This window comes from Staurois parvus, unplaced genomic scaffold, assembly GCF_062004578.1.
Source record: "Staurois parvus isolate SC_StPar_1 unplaced genomic scaffold, SC_StPar_1.0 ptg000746l, whole genome shotgun sequence".
NCBI classification, from domain to species: domain Eukaryota; kingdom Metazoa; phylum Chordata; class Amphibia; order Anura; family Ranidae; genus Staurois; species Staurois parvus.
Window position 1 is genome coordinate 3620001 of NW_028318542.1, and position 10530 is coordinate 3630530.

Here is a 10530-nt window from a genome sequence, read left to right on the forward strand (position 1 = left end):
GCAACAGTAATTCAAGTAACCACTCATTACAACCAAGGTATGCAGAATACCATCTTTGAATGCACAACATGTTGAACCATGAAGCAGATGGGCTACAGCATCAGAAGACCACACCGGGGGCCACTTCTGTCAGGTAAGAACAGGAAACGGAGGCTACAATTTGCAAATTTGCCTGGTCTGATGAGTCTCAATTTCAGCTGTGACATTCAAATGCTAGGGTCAGACTTTGGCATTAACAACATGAAAGCATGGATCCATCCTGCCTTGTAGCAATGGTTCAGGCTGGTGGTGTAATGATCTGGGATATTTTCTTGGCACACTTTGGGCCCCTTAGTACTAACTGAGCATCGTTTAAATGCAACGGCCTACCTGAGTATTGTTGCTGACCATGTCCATCCCTCTATGGCTACAGTGTACCCATCTTCTGATGGCTCCTTCCAGCAGGATAATGCACCATGTCACAAAACTCAGATCATCTCAAACTAGTTTCTTGTACATGACAATGAGTTCGCTGTACTCCTTGTTGAATCTATGCCACGAAGAACTAAGTTCTGAAGGTAAAAGGTGGATCAACCTGATACTAGCAAGGTGTACCTAATAAAGTGGCCAGTGAGTGTATAAGTTCTAAGGTAATGATCACAGTGTATAGCGCCATCTTGCACATTGTCAAGTCATTGTTCAAACCTATTCCATATAAACCGCTCACATGCCACATCCATGATCATCGGATTTACACAGGACAAAAATTATGTTGGACTTTACTGACATTGAAAAGGAACACGCATGTATATAAAAAAAAATACAAAATGTATTTGGTTACAAAAAGATATAATAAAACCACCATAGATAGATCGGTAGATCATAAAATTAAATCAAGGTTGCGCAATACTAATTTAAGCATTTCCAACTGCTGACTCACTCTACTACAAGGGACTAGTATATTTATATATTTTAAAATTTGCTATGGAGCAATACATTGTGGATGAGTCCTCCATGGGTCAACACGTTTCTCTTATTTTGCTTCCTCAGGATGCATGAAAATTCAGCAGAGGTTACTACATATGTGAAAACAAAAAAGAAAATATATAGAAAATAGATGCACAATATACATAGAATATATATATATACATGAGATTAGAAAACTTAAATATTGTATCCCTAACTGTAAGCTAGTCATTTATCTAGATGACTATGCTGAGATACATTCCTTTCAGTGATGCCCCTTCTTTATATCAAACTGTGAAGGACTTGGCCCCATTGGTTGTACTGATTTGTATATCTTGTAGGTACATGCTCTGGATTTGATATGTGTCAATGTATGGAATATTATATTATATAGCATTAATGATGAACATGTATTCTCATGTTCCACAACAGCTGGAGTGCCACTGGTTGAGCACCCACGTACTAGATATTCAAATCAGTACAACCAATGGGGCCAACTTGTTCACAGTTTGATCTAAAGAAGGGGCATCACTGAAAGGAATGTATCACAGTATAGTCATCTAGATAAATGAGAGGTAAAGCATACATCCATCATGGACTTTACTGCTATGATAATCAGTGTACTCACAGAGGAATATAGTATTTTTTATATACTGTACATGCTTGTTCCTTTTTAATGCCAGTAAAGTCCAGCATAATTTTTGTCCTGTGTTTATCCTATTCCATACATTATAAACTTCCTCCTTTTTCCTGTTTCCACCAGATCCATGAGTTTTTCTTGGGCTATGCATCATCAATCTCCGTTTCACAGATTTGTAAGGCTGCTCATCTGGTCCTCTGTTTAGACATTTACAAAATTTTACCAGGTGGACCTTTGAGCCTCTTCTGGTGCTGATACTCTGCTGAGTATGTATAGCCTATTTTACAGTAGTTACAATATATAAAATCTTTCTAAAAATACACTTTTACCACTAGGTGCTTCCATGTCATATAATAAGACAGGCCAGCGGTAGATTCTCCTTTTTGCATTGCCTTGCTAATAAGTCCTCCATACAGAACCCAATGAATTACAGATGGGGGAGAGTGTTCCTACCTCCGAATCGAATCCTTCCATTTTCTGTCTTTTAAGGAATTACGATTATCAGGGGATCCTATTACACGCTCGTACAATAAGCATCAAGATCTGAACGCTGTACATATGAAATATTCATATACAATATTTAATTTACCAGTCTAAATTTATATATATATATTATTGTAAAGTGTAGCTCGCACCGTTGATGTGACCTTTCTCCTAAGTAAACATGTCTTCTTTGTTCCTTTTAGTGATGAAGACTGACCGTACAAGACAAGATCTTTTTTTGGGGCTCAATAGAAGTTTAGGTCCTTCCTGTTTTTTTTCTGAGGTGTCAAATAGAGATGGGAAGGAAGAAGTGTTTTTTTCAGTTTTTTTTTTTCCAAAGCCAGTTTTTTTTTTTCACTTTTTTTTTTCTGGAAAAATTTAAAAAAATAAAGGAGTGTGGAGTATGTTCTTTTACGGGGCTGAGATTGAGCGCTGCAGCCATATTTGCAGAAGTTGTTTTCTTATTCCGGGTCACAATCCTGCGAAATGTTCTTTTCATCTCTTTTGGTCAGCTGACCACCTCGACCGCGCTTATGCTTGTCAGACAAGGTTTTCCCGGAAACTGCATACGCCGTCATAGCCTTTGATACTGTACCTTGCGATACGGCAAACAATTTATCCACTTCAATCACAGAGGCACCAGCTAAGCAGCACCAACAATTTGCCCTCTTTGAAGCTCAGTAAGCTCTGATCTGACTTTGTATTACTAGCAGCACATGCAGTGAATGGCGTAAGTGAGGCTTCCCACCTGTTAGCTAAGTGTCTCATCACACAGTGGAAGCAAAAGACTGTTACATCTCTTTCGCTTTCAATGCGAAAAATGTCGTTGCTTTCACATCTGCAAATCATGTAGTGTTTCCATTTTTTTGTTTAATAATAAAAATAAGAGTCTGGTCAGAAAATTGTTTTTTCTTTTCCTCCACTTAGTAAAATGGTGAGACCAACATCTAGAGTCTGAAAATATTTCTGCTGAGAGCAAAGCTACAATTTGCAAATACTGTAAGAAGAAATATTCTTTACCAAATGCTACAAGGATGACAAAACACATCCTGACATGCCAAAGGTGTCCTAAAGACATTAAAAAGTACTTTATGGAATGTAGTGATGAGGACCATAATGAAAGTGCAAGTAGCTTTTCCCTCCAGAGTTCTCAGTCCAGAAACACTCTTTCTGCTATTGGTGCTATAGGAAAATCTGATTTTTTTATATTTGTTGATACAGAGGTGTGGAAATTTTTGAAAAAACGACTTGTCCAGGGACTAAATCGGTGTCCCAATCTACTTGTCCCTCATAACAATCTACTAGTCCTGATAAAAAAACATAAACTTTAACCAAAACTGTATTTAAATCTGTTTTAACCACTTCATGTCCGGACACTTTTACCCCTTTCCTGTCCAGGCCAATTTTTAGCTTTCAGTGCTGTCACACTTTGAATGACAATTCCTCGGTCATGCAACACTGTACTCATATGAATTTTTTTGAGACAGATAATACTTTATTTTGGTGGTATTTATTCACCACTGGGATGTTTTGTTTTTTTTTGCTATATAAAGTCCAAACATTTAGAAAAAAAGTGTTTTTCTTCTAAAATTTTGCAAATAAATAATCTTTCTTCATAAATTTTGGCCAAAATGTATTCAGTTATCTTTTTAGTAAAAAAACAAACCCAAATTAGTTTATAACCAAAAATTATAATTTTTAAAAAATGTTTTTTACATTTTTATTTAATTTTTTTATATTATTATTTATGGGTTTTTTTTAACATACTATCACCCTAGCAGTACAGTGTCACCATAGTGACACTGTACTACTTGTGGGGGGTGAAGATTTTTTTTTTTGTACACTGATTGCTTTTACACACCCATAAAGGCTGTAAAAGCAATTATTTCTCCTTTTCTCTGGCATTCTTGCAGCCATTGAGAAATTCTGTGAGAGCTGTGATTGGTCACAGCTTGTCACATGGCACAAGACTGTTGTGAATAGCCTTGTACCATGTGACCTCTGTGATCATTCACAGATTTCACATGTAGTAAGCAATGATGTCAGAAGTGACATCTTGCTTACACCTATTCATATGATCACTGATTGGCCAATCAGTGATCACATGATCGGGACCTCACACAGAGGTCCCGTACAGCGATCAGTGTCCGGAGGACACAGCAGGCATAGGATCGCAGTGCCGCGCGCTCCCGGGCAGCGCGCACAGTCCAAAATGGCGGGCGCCATTTATGAACGGCAACCCGCCCCTGCACTGCCACAGTCCGGCCATTTATATACAGCGGCCAGACGGGAAGTGGGAAGTGGTTATGTAATGTCTGGGACTTTTAAAAACAAAAGGGGCTTTTTGGCGACTTAAACTTTAAATACTTTTAATATCTCCTCCCGTGCAGTATAATGAGCATTGATTGGCTGCTCCTCGGGAAAGGGGAGTGTCCGGCTTATCCTTTATTCATTTCGCTGCCAGAGCTGTTTTTGCATTATTTGCCCACGTTTAAAAAATCATTTAAGGCCTGAAGATTACATAAAACTCCCAAACATTATATATTTTCTGAAATCAGAGATCCTAGAGCAGCCTTTCTCAACCTTTTCAACGCAGAGGAACTCTTGACATAACTTTCTGGTCATCCACCAGCTCCGTGATGTCATCATGGAGGAGTGGAAGAGGACTCCAGTGGCAACCTGTGAAGCTCTGGTGAACTCCATGCCCAAGAGGGTTAAGGCAATGCTGGAAAATAATGGTGGCCACACAAAATATTGACACTTTGGGCCCAATTTGGACATTTTCACTTAGGGGTGTACTCAATTTTGTTGCCAGCGGTTTAGACATTAATGGCTGTGTGTTGAGTTATTTTGAGAGGACAGCAAATTTACTACGTCACATTGTAGCAAAGTGTCATTTCTTCAGTGTTGTCACATGAAAAGATATAATAAGATATTTATAAAAATGTGAGGGGTGTACTCACTTGATCAATGATCTCTAGTGTTTTTACCTATAAATGTTACTTTCCAGTTATATTTTGTGCATTTAGGAATCCATCCAGCTCTTTTTTTTTAAAAAATCTACTGAGCTGACTAGAACTAGTTCTGGAGGGAGTCATGTCCACATTTTCACAGCTTTACTGTGACAAAGCCTTTCCGTATGTGGAAGTTAAATCTCTTTTCCTCCAGACGTTAGTGCCCACTAGTCCTCTGTAATGACCTGAAAGTTAATACCTCAACACCAAGCTGACTATATGGACCAGGGTAGGGTTTGTGATAATAGTAATATTACGATGACATAGTAAGCATAGTGGTATCAAAAACAGATCTAACAGCTGGAATTTTTATGTAAAACTACTTCTAGTTATATGCCATAGTTAACACTGTTAACTGTCAAATCCAAAATGCATGCATCATACATACTAGGGGGGGGCCCACTGGGGGAATCAATGGTGGAGAAGGATCTGGGGGTTCTGGTAGATCACAAGCTTAATAATGGTATGCAATGCCAAGCTGCGGGTTCTAAAGCGAGCAAAATCCTATCTTGTATTAAAAGATGTATAGACTCCAGAGAGAGAGATATCATTTCCCCCGATACAAATCATTAGTAAGACCTCATCTGGAATATGCAGTTCAGTTTTGGGCACCAATTCACAAAAAGAACATTGGGGAACTGGAGAAAGTACAGAGAAGGGCAACCAAACTGATAAGAGGCATGGAGGAGATCAGCTATGAGGAAAGATTAGAGGAACTGAATTTATTCTCTCTTGAGGAGATTAAGGGGGGATATGATCTCCATGTATAATACATAAGGGGGGATATGATCTCCATGTATAATACATAAGGGGGGATATGATCTCCATGTATAAAACATAAGGGGGGATATGATCAACATGTATAATACATAAGGGGGATATGATCTCCATGTATAATACATAAGGGGGGATATGATCTCCATGTATAATACATACGGGGGATATGATCACCATGTATAATACATAAGGGGGGATATGATCACCATGTATAATACATAAGGGGGGATATGATCACCATGTATAATACATAAGGGGGGATATGATCTCCATGTATAATACATAAGGGGGATATGATCACCATGTATAATACATAAGGGGGGATATGATCTCCATGTATAATACATAAGGGGGATATGATATGATCTCCATGTATAATACATAAGGGGGGATATGATCTCCATGTATAATACATAAGGGGGATATGATCACCATGTATAATACATAAGGGGGGATATGATCTCCATGTATAATACATAAGGGGGGATATGATCTCCATGTATAATACATAAGGAGGGATATGATCTCCATGTATAATACATAAGGGGGGATATGATCTCCATGTATAATACATAAGGGGGGATATGATCACCATGTATAATACATAAGGGGGGATATGATCTCCATGTATAATACATAAGGGGGATATGATCACCATGTATAATACATAAGGGGGGATATGATCTCCATGTATAATACATAAGGGGGATATGATATGATCTCCATGTATAATACATAAGGGGGGATATGATCTCCATGTATAATACATAAGGGGGATATGATCACCATGTATAATACATAAGGGGGGATATGATCTCCATGTATAATACATAAGGGGGGATATGATCTCCATGTATAATACATAAGGAGGGATATGATCTCCATGTATAATACATAAGGGGGGATATGATCTCCATGTATAATACATAAGGGGGGATATGATCTCCATGTATAATACATAAGGGGGGATATGATCTCCATGTATAATACATAAGGAGGAATATAATCTCCATTTATAATACACAAGGGGGGGATATGATCACCATGTATAATACATAAGGGGGGGATATGATCACCATGTATAATACATAAGGGGGATATGATCTCCATGTATAATACATAAGGGGGATATGATCACCATGTATAATACATAAGGGGGGATATGATCTCCATGTATAATACATAAGGGGGGATATGATCACCATGTATAATACATAAGGGGGGGATATGATCACCATGTATAATACATAAGGGGGGGATATGATCTCCATGTATAATACATAAGGGGGGATATGATCACCATGTATAATACATAAGGGGGGATATGATCACCATGTATAATACATAAGGGGGGGATATGATCTCCATGTATAATACATAAGGGGGGATATGATCTCCATGTATAATACATAAGGGGGGGATATGATCTCCATGTATAATACATAAGGGGGGATATGATCACCATGTATAATACATAAGGGGGGATATGATCTCCATGTATAATACATAAGGGGGGATATGATCTCCATGTATAAATACATCAGTGGTTCATATAGAGAACTCGGTGTAGAGTTATTCACCATGAGGTCATCACAAAGGAAAAGGGGGCATTCTTTATATCTGGAGGAAAAGAAATGTAATCTCCAAACACGGAAAGGTTTTTTCACAGTGAGAGCTGTGAAAATGTGGAATAGACCCCCTCAAGAGTTGGTTCTGGCCAGTTCCTAGATACACAGAATATAACTTGGTACTAACATTTATAGGTAAAGTTGATCCAGGGAATATCCGATTGCCTCTCAGGGGATCAGAAAGGAATTTTTTTTCCCAGCAGGAACAAATTGGATCATGCTTTGCTGGGGTTTTTTTTGCCTTCCTCTGGATAAACTGTGGGTGTAGAATTATAACTTTTTTTTTTTAATGGTTGAACTGGATGGACTTTTGTCTTTTTTCAGCCAGGCTAACTATGTAACTTAGGATTTCCCTATCTGTGGAGGGTTGCACCTGAGTAAGCGCTACACACCTTAGGATCTTATGGAGCACCTTGGATTGAGCACTGGAGTGTTTTCTACATTTATTGACTAGTGGAGGATGCCAAGTCTGATACAGCTGTACACAAGCTAGAATAAATGGAAGCTTTTCAGGTGCTCTCTGTGCTACAAACCAGCAGGATGTGCAGTCGGCTATTTCAAAATGGTGGAATGATTTTGAGGGCTCTTCACATTTCCTAAATCGTAGAATCAATCCCTTGATGTTTTATGGATGAAAGTGGTAACATGTAAAGACCTACTCCCTTTTATGTCATTTATGTGCTTTGTACACACACTAGACTCCCGTGTTGAGGTTCACGCTCAATGTCTCTAGTGTTCCCACTCATGAAACGGGTGTCCATTGTACAGACCTGTCACTACCCTTCACTGACCCGTCCCCCTATTTGTTGACTGATCACCACTAGATCAACTAGCTCTGCAGTTTTGCCCAGATGCCTGTCTCTTCTCCCTTTCCCCAAAAGCTTTAAACAAGGGATTTTGTCTTTGCTTTGTTAAACCCAGCCCGTGCTGGACAATGGTCGATGTTTGTGAACAGCTTTTCTGAAATGCTGACAGGGCCGCTGTGCTAATCTACAGGGGTTATATGCCATTCTCTGTGTGCGTCCTGGCTTATGCTGTGCCCGGTGGTGAGTCTGCGGTGGGATATACAGGAGCTGAGGGACTATCCGACGTAGGGGACTTAAAAAAGGACGATAGAAAAATGTGTGACTGTTTTAATCAGATATTTGGGGTTACCTGGTCTCCGTCTTCCTCCTATGGTAAGTAAATGCATACACCCATTAGGTATAAGACTTTATGGAGTATGTCGTTTGATGATTCCATTCTGAAGTGTGGTTGTAGCCTCTTTGCTGTAGGTAGCATGTGGGCAAAATCAGTTCCGGCTTTAGGTAGCCCCACTATGAGGAGACATATGACTACTGTTTTGTCATAGCTTTATTGCTTTTTTTTTCTTTCATTGTGTAATTTTTTGGTCTATGCTTCCTATAGTGATGCAGGATGTGACATTCATTATGAACTCCTTTGGAATCCCAATCTATGACACATTCTGTGTCCAATTCCCAATTCAATTCCAGTTAATTAATGTATTTTTCTTGCTTAGCAGAGAACCTCCTAACCAATATTTTAAGGGTTGATCATCGCCTTCAGACTTTTTCCGACATTTTCTGATGTAGGCAAATAAATGGACAAGACGAGATACATAGGGGTCGATTTACTAAAACTGGAGAGTGCAATATCTGGTGCAGCTCTGTGCATGGTTGCCAATCAGCTTCTAACTTCAACTTGTTCAATTAAGTTTTGAGAGTAAAATCCGGAAGCTGATTGGTTTCTGTGCACAGCTGCACCAGATTTTGCACTCTCCAGTTTTAGTAAATCATCCCCATTGTATTCAGTATCACCTATCCTCACTTAAGCTACCTATACACTATTAGACGTGCTCTCTAGAATTCATACAAAAATTCCTAGTACATTCGATGGTCTAAAGAATGTCATTCAAAAGTAGTTCTAGTTTTGTTTGCTTTTAACATTCAATTGTGGATTAAATGAACTTTACCAAGCATCAAGTATCGTCGTATTGTGCTCCTTGAAACTTTGCAGAACAGCCTGTATTTCTCCGGAGGTTACCTGTGGGGTTTTCTTTGTATCTGAACAATTCTTTTGGCAGTTGTGGCTGCAATTTTTCTTGGTCTACCTGACCTTGGCTTGGTATCAAGAGATCCCCAAATTTTCCACTTCTTAATAAGTGATTGAAAAGCATTGACTGTCTTATTCAAGGCTTTAGATATCTTTTTATATCCTTTTCCATCTCTATAAAGTTCCATTAACTTTGTTACGCAGATCTTTTGACAGTTCTTTTCTGCTCCCCATGGCTCAGTATCTAGCCTGCTCAGTGCATCCACGTGAGAGCTAAGAAACTCATTAATTATTTATATGCAGACACTAAGAGTAATGTAAAAATTAACCTTTAATTGCCATTTTAACCTGTGTGTGTCACCTTGTATGTCACCTTGTGTGTATGTACCATAGCCAAACATTCTAGAGTATGTAAACTTTTGATCAGGGTCATTTGAATGATTTCTGCTATTATTAGGATTTAAAAAAGAGCCAAACAACAATGTGATGATAAATGGCTTCATATGACCACTAATCTTAAATAAAAGACAGTTTGGCATGATCGGTCATATATTCAGTGCCAAAATTCCAACATTTCTGCCAGGGTATGCAAACCTTTGAGCACAACTGTATTAGGACTGAGCTGGGTGGATGGTTTTAAATACAAGAATTTGCAATCAGTAGCATAGTAAGTGGAAGTGTGCATCATTTTATGTTGCATGATGTATCTCATGGGATATAATAGACAGAGGTTAGGACAAAAAATGGAATAAAATGTCATAAATGTACAGTTAAAGGGAACATGGAAGTTGCTATTTCTGACTTTTTGTAAAGCTGCAGCTATGAACTGTCATGCTCAGCGGTGTATTTACTGTGAGGCAAACAAGGGGTTTGCTTGGGGCAGCAATTTTCAGGGGGGCAGCACTGCCCCCAGGAAGAGGTGGCAGAACAGACAGGGACCTGGTGAGGAGGGCGAGTGGATGGATGGCCAGCTGCAGGTTGGTTCTTGTGA

The 10530-nt window shown here is 38.9% G+C and overlaps 1 long non-coding RNA gene across 2 annotated transcripts in view; it reads left to right on the top strand.

Annotated features, from left to right (window-relative positions):
- The window catches only part of LOC149445124 (uncharacterized), a 26986-nt gene extending 24016 nt beyond the window's left edge, over positions 1 to 2970 (top strand). For both annotated transcript variants that reach the window (XR_016306449.1, XR_016306448.1), the window contains exon 5: positions 2272 to 2970. This is a non-coding gene — a long non-coding RNA (uncharacterized LOC149445124). The remainder of the gene's footprint in view (positions 1 to 2271) is intronic.
- Positions 2971 to 10530: the final 7560 nt, after the last annotated feature.